This window comes from Melospiza georgiana, chromosome 18 (genome assembly GCF_028018845.1).
Source record: "Melospiza georgiana isolate bMelGeo1 chromosome 18, bMelGeo1.pri, whole genome shotgun sequence".
Classification (NCBI taxonomy): Eukaryota; Metazoa; Chordata; class Aves; order Passeriformes; family Passerellidae; genus Melospiza; species Melospiza georgiana.
In genome coordinates this window covers 6,178,921-6,196,311 of record NC_080447.1, presented here as the reverse complement: position 1 = coordinate 6,196,311, position 17,391 = coordinate 6,178,921, and positions in this window count along the sequence as shown.

Sequence of the window (17,391 nt, the reverse complement as noted above, 5' to 3'; positions counted from 1 at the left end):
AGGACTGTGGGGTCCATCTCCATAAGAACTTTAGAGCCTTCCCTAAAAACCCCTGTCCCCCATTGCCATTCTGTCCTAACAGGGACATGTGGTGGCAGCAGGATGGAACAGAGAGTGTCACCTTCTCCTGCAATATGTGAACACCTCAGAAGGTCTCAGTGCATCTCCTGTCCCCTCTCTGAGGGTTTTTGACTCTCAACTCCACAGAGTTGGGCACAGGCCAGGCTGAGGGTGGAGAGAGGCATGCAGCTAAAAGGAGATGCCCTTTACATGTTAAAGATAGGGGTTTTTTTTGGTTTTACAGCATATGACACTAAACATTTTTGTTCTACTGATATTATTATAAAAAATTATCCTCTCTGTTGTTTTTTTTGGGTGATGCTGTCCTCTTAATCATGTCCTGCATTTTATGCGTGTGCACACACATGCAAACCACTGCAAGTGCTTCTGCTGAAATCCTACCAGCTAAAAAGTGTGAGTTGCTGTTGGGTGCAACTTGGGGTTCTTTGTATCTCAATATGATTTGTAGAGGTCATTCTGAAAGACCTGTATTTGCCCAGAAAGACTGGAAATTGTTTTGAATTGATCTGTAGAGAATTGATTCCTTGCAAAACGCTTGCAGGAAGGATTGGGTGGCAGGCTATGTGCAGGCAGCAAAGGGAAAAGATTAATTCCTCAGGAAGGAGAGGATGGAGCACCAAAGGAACAAAACAAAGGATGTTGAGGGAGAGGTAGGTGACAGAAGGGCAGAGAAATTAATGTGTTCATACACTAAAAGAAGTATTCTGAAGTATCTTCTGTGCTTCAGGGTTGCAGACAGTCTATATGCCTGGAAAATAAGGGATGTTGGGATGCAGATGTAAAAAAGGATGCTGGAGATGGAGCCAAGGATGCTGCTATTTGTCTCCAGTGACTCATACAGATTCTTGAGCTGAGGAGTTAGAAGGGTTAACCACTCTGTGTATTAAGGCTACAAAAAGCTTTTCAACCAGGAACATAAATTACTGAAGCTGCTATTCACAAAGACACATATGAGACATAAAACAACTGCCACAGCTTTTCACATGTCTTATTGTACTTCATCTCATGGTGATGACTGGAGTGCTCTGGGACTACTTTTCAAAGTATTCTCCTTTGTATCTCAAGAATGCACAATGGCTCAGCCTTGACATCCATCTTCATATGTAAGGAGACTGATAGGTCACCAGTGACACAGCTGCAAACATGTTATCAAGCATCTTCTGATTGCTTCCAAACAAGTGTTCTTGTCCTGCTTGACAGACAGCATTTAGATGTTCCCTTCCTGATTATCTGACTAGATTTTTATTTACTCTGAATTATGGCAAAAACAATCACTATACACTTTTTTCTGCTTTGTGATTTGCAGGGAGTCAGTGTTTCCAGCGACTGCTGGATTCCCTCATTCCCAGGAGAGCTGTGCTCTGAAGTGAATGTGCAGAAATCACAGTCCTAGAGAGCTGCTGAGGCCCCGCTCTGGAGGGATAATACTACACAAATCAGATATTCATCCACTTCTGTCCTCTCTGTTTAGAAGCAGCCAGATGCTGCCATGGTCTTTACCAAGTTGAACTGAACAAACAAGGAATTAACCTTGCTGGACCAGGAATTTTTTGTTCCCTTCCCAGTTGCTATCTAGCCAGAGCAATCCCCAGCTTGCCATCCTTCTGCATGTCCTGCATTTATAGTTGGGAAGTTGCAAAGCTGGTGTGTGTGTGCAAAACTGCTGACCATCAAGCTGAGATCTGCTGGAAAATGGGTTCTGGGAAACCTTATGCCAAAAAGAAAAATATCTTAGTGAGTTTAATATTTATCACTCAGCTAAAGAGCTCATAGCTCCCCTCATGCCTCTGAGCTGAAAAGAAGCCCAGGTTCCTGTAGAAAGTGAAGTTAAAAGGCAGGGCAGGGCTCCTGTTTGTGCTGTGGCAGACAGTTCTGTCTGCTTGGGTTTGTATCAACAGACACAAATTGTTGACTTCACCTCTGGGTGTTTATCTCCTCTGTGCAGGCTGTGTTTGCTCTCGTTGCCTGGGAGGGCTGACAAGAGCAGGATCTGCAGCAGGTTGGCTCCGGTGCCCTGGCTGGGCAGGGATGGGCTCTGGGGGTGCCCAGCTGGGTCAGACCCAGACCTGCAGTGCTGGCCCTTAAGCAGGGCAACACTTGTGTGTAAATATTTGCTTTCCCAGACCAGGAGCTCTGCAAGAAACAGGTCTGAGAGCACACAGAAACATCCAGCCCTCGCAGCTCTGAGGGTGGTTGGATCCAGCAATGCCCAGTTGTGCTTGTACTAATATTAAATGTAAGCAGTAGGGTTCTGCCAGCCTCATCCCTCAGGCTAGCTCTGTTTTTTAACAGCTCTGCAGTGAACTGTCCTTCCCCCACACCTTTTTTTTCCCCTTACCATAAAATAAATCAAAACTGGGGTTAGCCACAGTTAAGTGACCATGAAATGCTCAGAGCTAATCCTAAGGCCCTGGTCCTTTCAGGCATTAGTCCTGCTGTGACTCTGCAGCAATCTCTTCTAGCTCTGCAGTTTTCAAAATTACCTTACTCATGTCTAAACCCAGGATCAGAAGAGGAGCATTTACCCCCCTAATCAGCTCCCTCAGTCAGCTTCTGTGTATCTGCACAAACCAGGAGCAAATTTCCCTCTTCCACCGTTTGCCCCAAGTTTTCCTTTCTCTGAAGTGAAGTGTGGTAACACCTGCTGGCACAGATACACATCCAACATTTTGAGTCCCTGGATGCAGCAGTGAGCAGCCATCTTCCCCAGCCCCAGTGCTTGGATTCAGAATCTGGTGTGGAGCACGGACAGCTGACCTTTCCCTGCAGAATAAGCTTTTTATCTTTCCTATATTATTTCCTGTCTTATGTGCTGATATGGCTCAGACACAAACTGAACTCCTAAGTGCTGACACATTGCAAGGGTCAGTATGAAATCTGTGTTTGTCCTCATCCTGGAGAGATTAGCTACTTGTTCACACTGGTAGCACATCTACTTCTGCAATTTTGGGTGGCAGAGCTGATTTTGTGGGTTTCTGCTCAGAGAAACCCAGTTTCCAGCAGATTTACCATGCTCTGCAGTGCTCAGTGGTGAATTCTGCCTCTGTTTCTCCCCGTGTTTGATGACACAGTAAGTCTGAAACAATGACTCAAAGCTCACAATTTTCACTGTGGTGTTTGAGGATGAAAACCCCTGGGGGATGTTTTTGTCTTGCTTTCATTCAAGTGCAGAACCAGAGGATACAAAAAAATGTATAAAATGTTGCTCTAGCTCTTGTTTGGAGTTTTGTGCTGCTGTCTGGGAGGAATTTCAAGCTGAGTAATGTTGAGATGGGGAGGACAGTGCTGGAGCGGGGTAGGGGAGGCTTTTTCACTTCCACAGCTGCTCCCTGCCTGCAGGGGTGGCTGGTTCTCCAGGAGGATCATGAGGGATCACTGTGAGGAGCTTCTAAGAAGGCTGCTGAGTTAATGATTTCACAGTTGTAAAAGCCAGGGAGCATTTCCACCATGCTGAGCACTGAGCTGAGGTGGCTTTTGGAACAGGCTCAGCTGGTAGTATGAGAACATGATGAAAATAAACAAGGTATTGTGTGGAGATTTGGTTAGGGAGTTGAAAGTCAATTCACCCACAATTCATCTGCTACATTTGTGACAGGGGAATAAAATAAAATACCTTGAGCAAGAGCTTGGGGTCATTTCTTTTTTCTGGGCTAAAGAGACTAAATCAGAAGACTACACCTTTCATGGAAGGCAGTCAAGCTCTTTTTCATCAAACATTTGGATGTCAACATGAGCAGCTTGAGCCTATGTAAGATTATAGACTTTTTCACGTGTCAGTCAAAATATCCTGGGGAGAAAAATGTCACATTCTTTCCTCTGTGTTACTGGCACTCATGTTTTGTAAAACACATAGCTTTTTATTTAAAATAGATCTGCAGATATAAAAGCTGAACAGAAAATATCAGGAAGTTGGCTGGTCTCTAGAAGAGATGCCTGCTGAGAATGTAAAATTAATTTGCTGCATGTGAAAAATGCTGGCAGTGGGGACAGATGACAGGGAAGGTGTCTGAAAGAGAACAGCATGGGTATGTCTCCTCTCCTTGCAAAGCAAAATAGTCCAGTTCTGTTCACAAAAGACTGTTTCTGATGTAAGCTGGTAACCTGATCTTTGTTCCTTTCAGACTGGTTTGCCCCTTTGCTGCTCTCTCTCTTCCAGCACAAAACATTTGTGTGTATCTTACATAAAGATAGAGATCCTGGTGTGTGTGAATGGCAGGTGCCTCCCTCAGCTGATGAATGATACTGCTGGTCTCTCTAAGGTGCTCAGGGCCTCTGGGTGAAGTGTTTGTGGTTCCCCCACAGAAGAACCATTCTGACTTGATTCAGAGATCCATCTTAACAGAAACAAAAGCAAAAAATAGGCTGTTCTTGGGGTGAATTACTTATTCTTTAAATTAAATAAATAGAAGCATCAACTTTTTTCCACATGTGTGAGAAAATTGCATAAGGTGTTGAGGAGCACAGCAATGCCAGCAGTGACCTCTCCTCTCAGCTCTGCCTGTGACATCTCTAGTGTCTTGTTCCTCTTGCACCCAACTGCATTTGCCTCTGCTGGTGCAGGATCTCTTTCAGGACATGGTTTGACTGTTTGGCTCCATGATTGCTGTGAGAAGATAAAGATGTGTCTGTATCTCTCTGGTGCTCAGCTGAATTTCAGTTCTGGATTTTGCAGCAGGCCATGATTTTCCTGGTCTGCACCAGACTGACACACAGAAAATATGGAGGCAGATGGGTGCTTAATTGCCAATTTGAGACAAGAAGGAATAAGGAAAAGTACATCCCTGTTTTGTTTCCAGAGGATTTGAGGCGCATGCTTCAACCTAGCTCCACCAGTGGGGTCTGGCCTGGAGGCAGGGAACCAGCAGATCCAAACTGTACTTTCAGGATCCTTTAAGCCTTCTGGGTTGAACTGAACATTGCTTCAAATTGATTGTTAAATCAGGGAGTGTGGGCGTAGCTCATTCCATTATAATCCCCACAAATTGCTTTGTAATCGAAAGCTCTTGTTCCAGTGTCAAGTGGTTAAGCACAAAGTAAGAAGATCTATTTTACAAGACTAGACAAGATCTGACAGACAGCGGAAACTTAACTTTCAACAAATATAACAATCAACATGAGAGAACCAAAAGGTCCTCATTAAGCACTGCTGTTCTTAATTAATTGGTCCTTCAGATTTACTTCTTTAAAGCTGCTAACAGCCTTAAGCCTTTCCTAGATTAATTACAAAAGACGAGCAAATCACAATAATTAGTTTAGCCTCAGGCTCTTGCCAGGCCTCTGACCTATGTGTGTAGGTTTGCTCCATGCAGGGTAGACTGGGGGATGCAATTTGCCTTCTTGTCTTGTTTCTGAATCAGAATTTCTGGCAGGAAGTGGTTTTTTTTATTATTATTATTTTCTTCAGTTGTTGGAAAGTGCAATTTTCCTTCCCCTGATAGATTCTTGTCACTTAGTTTAAAATGATCCCTCTGCTGTAACGACTCCCACTTGGGCTGGAAACCCTCCTTCACCAACAACAGCTCAGTCAGTGATGATGACTTTCAAGGCTTGTAATTCTTGGCTTATGGGCCTACAGACTCGGGGAAGTATCATTAAAAATGAATCATGCTGCTCCCCTGGGGATGTGCCTGCTTCCTGGGATGCATGTTAATGTGAATCCACCACCCTCCCCTGCTGCACAGGGCTGGGAAGTCACCAGTGTGGTGCAGGAATGGATTTCACAGAGCAACACGTGTGCTGTACCTATTGATGTAGGGAGAGAGACTGTGTGTGTGCCTGGAAGGGCAGAGCCATGGCTACGCAGAGGAGTTCCTGGTCTGATCCACCCTCTGATCTCTAACTCAGGCTTTTGGGGCTGTCCCCCTTCCCTTCATCCTCCCATTGCAGCTGTCACCCCCCTTGATTGGGATGAGTGGTCACAGTGTAAAGGGAAAGTTTGTTTCCTGTGCCTCAGTTTCCCCATCTGTAGAATGGCACGGTACCATCCCTTGGAGATGAGCTACATGTCTTGACTCACTCATTCTGTAAATTGCTTTGAGATCTTAGGCTGATGAGGAGATAAGGGGAAATTATTGCAGTTTGTGCTCTTGATTAGATAATCATCTGCTTAATTTCCTGTGAGTTCAATGAGGCACCTAAGAATTATGCTAAACTGTGGTTTAAGAAGTGACATCATCCCAGTGCTGTACTGTTTGACAAAACTGAGTGTAGCCATGGATAACCACTAAAAAATGCTGTTCTGAGATAATCATCTGTGCCCCTCCACGGTGCCCTTCCCAGCAGGGAAATGAGGTGGGAGGTCCTGGGCTGAGGGCACATGGTCCCTCCACAAGCCTCAGCCCAGAAGCAGAGTGCAGCTTTGCTGCCAACAGGAGGAGGTTTTTCCACTGCAAAGGTGTTTTTTCTTTTTTTTTTTTTTTTTTTTCTAAGCACAGCAGTGCTGTGTTAGCATGATGTACTGCTGGATATTTTCTTCCTGAAAATGAAGGGAGCATAAATTTTTCATTGAAGCTTTTGGATTTCCTCTTCCCACTTACCTGCCCTCTGTCTCACTGCTGCTAGATGCAAGTTTAAAAAAATGTATTTTTATTTATTTTTTATTTTTAATGCTCTTAAGGTGTCTTGTTTCAGGCCAGAACAGACACAGATGAGCTCCTGTGTGCTGAACTGCTGGGCATTGCTTTATTGCTACCTGGAAGCTGTAGAGTTCCATCAGCTCACTGCTGTGCCCCAGCTAATAAATCTGTGCTAGTTTTTTTGCTTTAAAAAAAAAAAAAACAAACCATCTGCTCTGGCAAAAGTATACAACCAGTGATTTTTTTTCCACCTTAAATAGTGAGTAGCTACACTGAGGTGAATCCCATTTGGAAGAGGCTTTGCTCACCTCCAGGACAGTTGGTATCAGTAATGCCACAGTCAGACATCAGGAGGGAATCACAACCCAGGCTGGCTCTTCCCCCTCCCTCTGGCTCCACAGTCAAAATCCTGACCAGCACAGTTAATCCATTTCCCTTTTATTGCTCTGACAAAAAGAAAAGGATCCTTATCTCTCCAAACTAGAAGTGGAATGGGAAGCAAGCAGAGGCCTTCCTCTTCCTTCTACTTATCATCTCTTTGTCCCTCTAAATTTGTCTCTGTCCCTGGACCTTAACCTCCCAGTCCAAGGGCAGCACAGGGCAGGCTGATAAGCCCTCTCTGAAACCACTGGTATTGAAGCAATTATTCAGCAGCTGCAGCCCCTTGCAGCTGAGCAGAGATTGCCATCTCTGTCCATGGGAACACTGTCCCTGTGCCTCCCTAATGCATCCTGGCCTCCAGACCTTATTTATGGCACCTTCTGGCTGAGCTCCAAAATGACACAGCTTGGGGATCTTTACTGTGATTTCTTTACTATGTCCTCAAAACCAAGGTAATTTCTGCTTCTTTTTTATTCCCTTCGCTATCTGTAGCTGCTTATGCTGAATTCTGTTCACAGGACAGCAGCACTCCTCACCCCAGAGAGCTGGTCCTGTGTGTGGGGATAAATGCAGTGTGAGACAGACAGATGAATGCTGCTAATGCTGCCTCAGTTAGCAGGCTCCATTCATAGCTAATTTAAACGCAGCTGGGAAAATGTGTCTGCAATATTTCTGTGGATTTTTAAAAAATTATCTATTTATAGTTTCTAGGCAGAAATCATTGCAAAAAAGCAGATTTTTACATTTCAAGTTTTGTAAAACTTAGCTTAGACCAGAAGTGTGATTGGTCCCCAAGACTGTGAGTGCAACTTCAAGTATTATATTCAAATATTATATAAGGGCTTATATTCACCCTCTATTCAGAGTTGAAAAAAACCTTTTTGGGTGTTAGTTTCTTCTGCTTGGGGAGAGAAAAGCCCCATGAGACTATGAAACATTTCAGCAAAGAGATTAAAAATATCAATATATGCAGCAGAGAGTCAAAAAGCCACGGAAAACTTTTGAATTAGTGGTAATGATGGTGGTGATGCTGGCAATGTGCAACTGACAGAAAATAAATGTGGTTTTGGAACGTTTTTTTCCAAAAAAAGAGCAGACTTCTGCTTTCATTTGCACCTGGCATGACCTGGACCTGTGTCTGTTTCAGTGGTGCAGCTCCCCTGGGAGTGTGGGATCAAGGAGGGGCTGGGGCAGGGGATTGGGAGGATCAGGTCTTTTTTTCTGAGTTATGGATTTAGCAATAGACAATAACGATTTCCATTTTATATAAGCACCAGTAGGGGAAACAAAACAAACCCTTTGCCTCATTTCCTGTTGTGTTTTGAGGTTTTTTACCAACACTGAAAACCACAGTTTATTACGGGAAGTTTTAGTGGTCTGGGTCTGTCAGTGTTTTAAATCAGTATTTGGCATCAGCAAATGAGACACTTTTCCCTTGAAGTTGGAGGGGAGTTTCAGTCTTTTATGTGTGCTTTGTTTGAGAAACAGTGCATTCACATTTCTTGTCCAGTTCCTCATTTATAAGCACTGTGTAAAGCTTGCTAACAAAACCAGCAATGTTTTGAACAGTTTTCCTTCAAGCTGGAGGAACAACAGTTCCCCATTAACCTGCTGCCTGCCAGGGGCTGGGGAGTGTGGAGTCACTGGTCTGCTGTCAGCTCAGTTTAACATCACAGCCTCCTTGCAGATGAGTTTTCATCAGTCAGCTTGTTCTAGAGGGAGATATGATCTGAGCTGGAGATGCTGGTAAATTTTTATGGGATGAACAGGATTATATTATCCAGCTGGGACATTGAGGTGGTGTGTGAGGGGCTGTACACATGGCTAACAGTGTGGTGTCCCCTCAAAACCCAGGAGGAGCTGGCAGGAAAATGAAAAACAACTTTTTAGGTTTTGCTCCCTGGTTCCCAGTCTTTAAAAGGAGTAGGAGGGATGGTATTAATCTGAATTTTTGGAATATTTGAGATGCTCAGATAAGAATAAGGACAATAATGGCAGCAGTGCCACAAGGCCACTTGGATGGGAGTGTCCCTCATCAGGTGTTCTCCTCTCTGGGCAGTCAGGCTTCAAGCTAAGCCAAGCCTCTGTGCCAGACTGCTGTGAGAGCTGTGCTCTGTGAGGAGCCCTGATTTTATAGTGTTGTGCATATCAACTGGCCTGCTCCCAGCTTCATGCACATAGCATGGCAAAAGTCCACCAGAAGGACTGACCCTGCTTTCCTGAAAGGAAGAATTTCTGGGAATTTTAGCTGGGAGGATCCCCATCCCTCTGCTGGGTGGTTGGCCATGCCAGCAGAGAACTGCTGAGACTGTCCCAGTTTAACTTCTGTTAAACTGAACACACATACAGGTGTGGAGGCAGTTCCTCAGCAACACCAGCTCACTCCTCTCATCAAGCCCCATGGGACTGTGAAGCATTTCAGCAGAGAGATTAAAAATACCAATATATGCAGCAGAGAGTCAAAAAGCCACCAAAAACTTTTAAACCCAAAGCCCCCAGTGGTAATGATGGTGGTGGTGGTGCTGTCTCTGGGTCAGAGCCTCCAGAAATAGAGAGCTGAGAGTTGTTTAGAGAAGATGAAAGTGAGTGTTGCTCCTGTCCCTTTGGAGGAGCAGGCTCTGGAGAGAGGTGGCTCTGCTGCTGTCCTGTCTCTCCATGGAGACTGTGCAAGCCCCCAGGGAATGTGCTCTGCTGCCACGGGTTAAGTGTTTTAGAGGATGGGAGGCATAAAACAAACAGGCTGAGTGTTCCCATGTGCCCCAAGATCCATTTAATTCAGTAGCACAGAGAGAGCTGTGCCTTGGCACCTTCCCCACCTCCACAGCTTCTCACAGAAGGGATTAACACAGGATTTAACTAATAAACACAGTGACTTTTCTCTTGGTGGGGATTTTTTTCCTTTGGCGTGGTGTGTCCTACCTGGACATTGCCCTGTGCTGTTCAGGCTAATGCCCCTTCACAAGGAGAGCCATGGCATGTGAACACAGCTCCAGCAATCCCATCTCACCTCCTGCAAGGGATGTGGCCAGTCTGCACAGGAGGAAAGCAGCACACAGGAGGAGGGAAAGGTCACACTGTAAACCTCCTGCTTTCTGTGATACTTTTCTTTGATCTCTTTGCTTTAAAAGGGAATCATGCAAATTTATCACATCCCACGCCCCTTGAAGTGGCAATAGGCTAACAAAACCCCTCAAGTTTTCCAGCTGAAAGTTGCATGGTGCTTGGCTTTGGTGCCAGATAACATGTTGCTACGCCACACACTGCCAAGGAATCTGAGTGCAGGGACACTAAAGATGCCACACAGAAGGCTCTGCATGCTTGCTGTGTTTTTCCATAGCAACAAACACGCCTGATTACAGCACATTCATATGCTCCATATAATGAGTATCCCATAGGAAATTTATCACCCTGCATCCTGCATCATAATTAGAAATCAGACTGGGGCAACTGCAGCTAATTCCCCAGGCGTGGGATGTGTTTGGTGTGGAGAGGGCAGTGGGGAGCACACAGGGGAGGGGGAGAGAGGCAGCTCTGCTGAGTGCCTGGCCCTGATGCTTGCTGCCAAATTTCACAGCTAATTCTGGAATATTTGTGCTGTCCCTCCTGGCAGTCTGTGTGTGTGAGTGAGGAGAGGTGTTGTTGAGGGTTTTATTTTCTCTTGTTTAAAAATTAAAGAAAATCCCTGAACTTTCTAGCCTAATTTTGCTTTGGTCCCCTCTGAAACCAGCAGAATTTAGAGTTTAGTTCCATAGGCAAAGTGTGTTCTCCTGGGGGGTTTCTGCTGTGGCTTGGTCCACTTGTTACTGCCATATCACTTACAAATATTCTTAACTATTTCAGACGAATTCAGCAGCGCTCTAATGAAAAAATAAAATACGTAGGCAAAGTTTCAGCTGGGAAAATTTGATAAAGAATTTTATTCACCTGACAAATCTAATCAATTTTCACCAAATAAGGCAACATTTGGCCTCAAGGCTTGGAGTTCACTACGTGTGCAGTGTGCGCATCCTTACAATGGACTTGAGTTTGTGTCTAGTGCTGAGTTCAAAATGAAATGTTACCAGCAGGTCAAAAGCTGTTTTGTAGCACAGCAATTGTGTTAGGTGTTCAGGCAGTGATGACAGCTATTAAGGTATCTACTTATATTTGCCATCAGCACTGCATTAAGGTTTTTTCTTATATGATGAGATCTGCTCAGATGCAGGTAATGAAATTATCTTTCTTCTCCATTAACCTGTGTCACTTCAGTTTATGAGCAATTGCTGCCCTTGACTGTAGCCTGATCTGAGCCCTCAGCCTTTCACTGTACCCCCAAGGACAGAATTTGGTCACCTTTGGTAAATAGAACACAAAGGTGAGACACAAATATGTACAATATTGAAGCCATGCATAAATATACTAATAAATATGACTTTGTACTTAAATCAACTGTCTTTGTACCCAGAGGTAATTTTCTGAGACCTCAGTGAGCTCATGGTCAGAAGTGGGTTGGAAATTGTGCAGAGGAGGGATTTTCCACACTGAGATTTCTCATGTTACATCACCTGCTGTTGCAGGGGCATGTGGGAGTGGATCAGGTGCCCCAGTGTTGGTGTCTTGTGACATTTTTGATGCTCTGCAGCATTTGAGATGTGGCCATACTGCTGGAATATAGGATGCAGGAGATCTGTGCCCATTACAACAGGCACAGTTGAATGTCAAAGTGGCAATAGATGCTTGTCAGCTACTTGAACTACTCCCTTCTACATAGAAATAATGGTATTTATTCAACAAATGGGCTAATTTAATGGCCCAGAGATTGAACTGACTTGAGGCACGATACTTTACATTTCAGTGAAATTATTTAGGGTGGGCTCACAGAAGTTCACGAGGCTTCTAGTTCTTCCTATCTGTGCTAAAAAACCAAAGCAAAGTGCTGCCAAATTGAACTGCATTTTGCCTGTGTAATGGCTCTAAGTGATGCAGTTACAGCCTGTGAGTGTCATGTTTCAGAGCACTGCTATGGAACAATGCTCTGTGTGTGTGTGAAGCAATCACTGAGACTTTTTCATCTCAGTTCCCCCCTTGCCTCCCCACTCAGACATTGCATGGGTTTGGATTTGGGGCATGCAAAGGGCAGCCTGCACCTAACCTTAGCAGTGACACAAAGATTGCTGTGGCCACTTTGCTATTTCATGGTGCTGGAGTGCACGCAGAGCTCTCTTGCAGGTTGCTGGCATCATTGTGGCTCTCATTGCAGTTTTCATCTTGGAAATGACTGATTCAGGTGGTGGTTTGAGCTAAAAGAAGCAAGGCCAGGTTTCTGGGGCTGGCATGGCAAATGCTCTGGTAAATGAACTGTTCCTCATTTGCCATCAGCTGGGTTTTTAGCTTAGACTCGCTCTGCTGACAGAGCACTCCTATCACCACAAGCACAGCACTTTGTTCCCTTATTCTCCAGTCTGGAACAAGGAAAATGCAGTAAGAGATTACTGCAGGAGAATGCCAGCAATGTTTGCAAGAGTCCCACAGCTCCACAGCATTAACGAAATCACTGGATGGTGCACTATGAATTGAAGTGGCCAAAACATTCTGGTGTAACCTTTTTATTAAGTGCTGCTCATCACAGCCCAGAGGTGAGGCAGCCTGGCAGCCAGCCCAGATGCCCAGTGGGCACTTGCTGGGCACCAAGTGGTCAAATGTGAGCTCTTTGCCCAAATGTTCTGGCTGCAAAAGGCCTTGTTGCACAGTGCCTGCCCCTGAGGAAGCATTTTTCTGTCTCAGGAGAGGATGCTGCAGCAGTTCTGTGCCTTTTGTTAGCTGCTCACTCCCTGAAGCAGCCAGGTTAGGTACGAGTGTGTTTTCATCAGGAGGAGAAGTTGCAGGGAGTGCTGATGTCTTGTTTGGCAAGGGTGGACAAGCACAGGTGTTAGACAGGCTCTCAGGCAAGGGACAATGGTTACAAGTGGCTGCCATGGGGAGGGGAAGGGTAATTTCCACCCCTTGTGGGGAGGCAACAGGCTCCCTCCTGTTTCATGTCAAATCTCACTGTGATTTACTGTAACTGTACACAGCTCTGAAAGCTCTTCTTTCCACAGTGCTGTGAAGCTGCAAATTTTATTCATTCTGGGGAGATTTACTTGATTACAGACAACACAAAGTCCATTCCTGTTGGTTGGCACATTTCCTGGCAGAGATCCAGGCAGTGCAACAGATCCCTGAGGGCTTTTCCAGGTTTGTGCTGCAACTTGATCTGCTGAACTTGCAGTGACCGAGGGATTAACATCCCCAGTGCTCCCTGGGTTAGGTTTTCCTCTGGAAGTGAGGTGGTGTTCTTGTCAATAAAGCACGGGCAGGGTGTTACAGTGGCATCCTGTGCTGGTTTAGGGTGGCTGGAGTGACAGACCATGTCCTTCAGCACTTATTGTAGTGCCCATCCGGGCAGCAGAGCAGGTTTTAAATCCATCTCCACATGAAACGAGCTGGGTGCAGCAAGAATAGATCAGAGCAGGAAGAAGAGAGATGAGTGAGGAGGAGGGAATGGGAAATAGGCTGATGTGTCTTTGGAGGGAGGAAAAGGAATGTGTAAAACAGACACAGGAGCAGTAGATCAAAGTAGCCCAGTGGGAAGAGGAGAAAGAGAAAACTAGTTATTGCATGAACAAAAATATCATCATGGCTGAGACATGAAGGGAATGACAGGAGGAAAAGAACAGAAATTGAGAGCAAAAAGAAACATTTTCCTCTTAGAAAATAATAGAAGAGTAATAAAGGGTAGGAGTGGGAGGTGAAAGGGAATTAGATGAAGAGAAGGAAGGCTGGAAATAAAGACATTCTAAAATGGTTGACTGTATGACCCCAGGGGAAGATCAGCAGCTTGGAGATGTATCTTGAAATTCACTTTGGGTATCACATCATGAAGCTCAAGCTCAGGCAGGAGCTCTTTTCTTTTGGGAAAGAACAACCCCTGCCCACATGAATGTCAGATTGGTGTTGATGCAGGAGGGGGCTGAGAAGCGAGTTTGTGGTTAGAGCCCTGGAACAGGGTCTTGTGCAAGGGAGAGAAAAGAGCCCAGGGAAGCACAACCAAGCTGCTGTGGCTCAGTGAACCAGGCAGCATGTGATGACATTTCCTTTAAAACCCTGCCTTGTGATGAGCTTTGCTGTAGGGTGAGCCCTGCAGCAGGGGCACACAGTGCCATGTGCGATGTGCCTGGGCTCCCTGCCTTCACTGGAGCTCCCACCAAACTCGCTTCCAGCAGCTCCTGCCTGGCTCTTCCTGCCTCTGGCTGCCTGCCCAGGGTGACCAGAGCCTGCCCTTGGGCACTGGAGCTGCTCCTCCTCGTGCTGCCCATGCCCTGCTGGCTCTTGGGGTGGATTTGTCCCTCCTTCCTTATCCTCAGTGCTCAGTGGAGCAGTTTGCTTCCTCCCCAGCTGTAAGTGGCATTGTTAGTTCTTTGGCTCTAATAATCTTCATTTGAAGCTCTAATGGATATCCACACAGATAACATGCTAATTTATTAGTTCAGCTCAACTGGGCTGCAGGATGAAAAATGATTGCAGAAGACTTTTAATAAAATTCAAAGGGATTTTATAGGTCTCAAGCCACTTTTAAAATGCAAGAGAAAGCCAAGAGTATTACTTTGTTAACCCACATAATTCTATCCTGTCTAATGAGGTCTGGAGCTAATCTTCAGTGCTCTGCCCTGGGATCAGAATTATTGGGGCAGGTAAACACTGCCAAGCACCACACTGCATCTCTGAGCTGGGCTGCATTGTCACCGTGACTTTCTGTTCCTTCCCTTTGATGGACTTTTCATAAAGCTCAGAATAGAGATGATTATGTAAAAACAAAGAGCTGGCTTCCTGTAGTGAGTGGCGTGCAGCAGCTCCTTTCCTCTCTTCTGCTGCGCTTGAGGCAGTGAAGGGCAGCACAGCGTGTTGGCTTGGGGGACAGCACAAATCTTGATTTTCAGGCTGCTTTTCCAAAGGGATGGAGAGAGATCAGCCCATGACAGGCAGCACTCAGCTGTGAAACTCACGCTACAAGCTCAGCTTAGGCAATGTAGCTCTTTTCCATGACAACTTCACATTTCTTACTCATTTTTGCAGAGTTATTTTGTGTTTAGGGGAAATGAGGGGTGGGCTCTGAGAGATATAGGAGAGAAATTACCTCCTTGAACCTGTTCTGGAGAGCAAAATCTTCTAACCTGAATGTGGGAAGACTGTTTATTCTCCCCTATGTATATGTTTTGGATTATTTTTTTTCTGACAGAGACAATGCAGTTTGACAGAGTCAGTGTTAGAGGACAGAAAATACAGAGCAAGATTGCCAATTCCTGTAAACTGGTGACCCCACTTGATTCAGGGGAGTTACCCACACCATCTCAGAACTTGCTTCCCATTTGAGAATCCATGATAAACTCCATCCCTGTCAGTAGTATTTCAGCTCAGGCCTTGCCTCTAAAATCAAACAAATCAAAAGTCAGGCTTGTTGAAGGTTCCACAGGCTGGCCATGCAGTTACCCACACCTGTATTGGTTGTGAGGAAAAATATTTTGATCTGAGTTAAAACCAAGGCAATTGAACACCACTTCTCAGAATGGTTTGGAGAAGCTTTTCTGGTTTCCAGAAAATTGCACTGTGTCACAGCAGGCTCCACTTTGCTGTTTTCACAAGGTATACAAAGCCATAACCAAGCACAAAGCAAACCCCTGTGAGTGCAGAATTTGTCATTGTGCTTACCAGCCTAATACAGCAGTGTGTGTCCTGTGTCCAGGGCAGGTTTTGTTCAGCTTTATAAGAATTATGACATTAGTAATCCTTTTCTTGAGTGTGTAAGCAGTGCTTGTCACAGCCACCAGCAAAGCCCAGCCCCAGATGTGGTTTGGATGCTGGAGAGAGTTTTGTCCAACCAAGGGAGCTTTTGATTCACTCTGCTCCCATTACTCAGTGATTACAGTGTGACCTGGGGAATAGCAGCCACAGTCAAAGCAGAGGAGGTTAAGGTGACCACTTCCCAGGAAAATGCAGCTTTCAGGGTATAATCTGTTTACAAGCATTTAATTGCAGTAAATGAGCCAGGCAGAAGGTGAGGAGGATCTGAAACACAGAGGAATAATAAATTGACTCATGTTTATTTAAGCATTTATATCTTCTGAAGCTGGGCTTAGCCTGAGGATGCAAAGGGATTAAGGCATGCTTGCAAAGCCCCTTGTCTTCTGCATCCTACTTTTCCCCTGTAATGCCAAATCCTCTAACCCTTTCCAGTGGGGTCTATGCACTTGTTCATAATTTTTTTTTTTTTGCTTAGAATATTCTCTCCTGACATCTGCACTGTTCAGTCCTGTACATCTCACTCCCTCTCCTTGTGTTTCAGTAAATGCTGCTCTTTCAAGCTGGTTTATCTTCCCCCACCTCCCTTTAATTTGAATGCAGAATTATCTGTCTCCATGCCTGAATGTGTAAACTGGGTTGTATCACTTCAGGCCAGCTGAAAGCTGTACTTTCCAGAAGGGTTCAATTAATTAAACAAATCTCAACCCCAATTTCTTTTTGACCTAAGTTCTAAAATGCTTGACATAAAATGGATCGTTTTCTGGAGTTTTCCTCTTGATGAATCCACATTTAATATTAAACTAAAATCTAAATTAGTTTTTTTTCCTTGCAAAATGTCAACATTTCCATTTTGAAAAATGTTGAAACAAAATGTTCTGGCACCTTGGAAAATCCATCTCCTCCCATACCAATTTACCATCCAAAAACCTATCATTAATGTTTTATCCATGAAAATAACCTAATCAGCAGTTGTAGAAAAGCTTCATCTCCTTTCAGTTCCATGAGATTGAAGCCCACTTGCAGTTTTGGATTGCCCTTGGATGGAAGCCTGAGCTGGGTGCAGTGGGACATGAGAAATGGGAGATGTACCCCCCTGGCAGGGGTCCCACCTTGCCTCGGGTGGCTCTTGCACCCCAGAGCAGCTGCTTGTGGATGAGTGTGTGAGAGCTTCACCTGCATGCGAGTGATGATGGACTTCACCTGGGGTACCAGAGCCTGCTTTGGCTCAGTTTGGGGCCATCCTGCCTCCCCAGGGATGCTGCAAGGTGTCCCCAGCTGTGCCATGGCCCCACTCAGCCAGGCAGGCACCTGGGCTGACCTGTGTTCATCCCATACAGAGGAGCCTGGGCTGGGCTGCTCCTGCAGCTGCTCCTGCCTTTTACCCCACGGGCCTTTGTTTCCCTGAGCATGGCCTGGTTGCTCAAGTCCCAGAAGATCTCTTAACCCAATAACTGCAGACCCCCAGAAGTGTTTTACCTGTCCAGCTAAGGAAATATTGCTACCCTGCATCCAGAAAGGAAGTGTATTTTCCTACTTC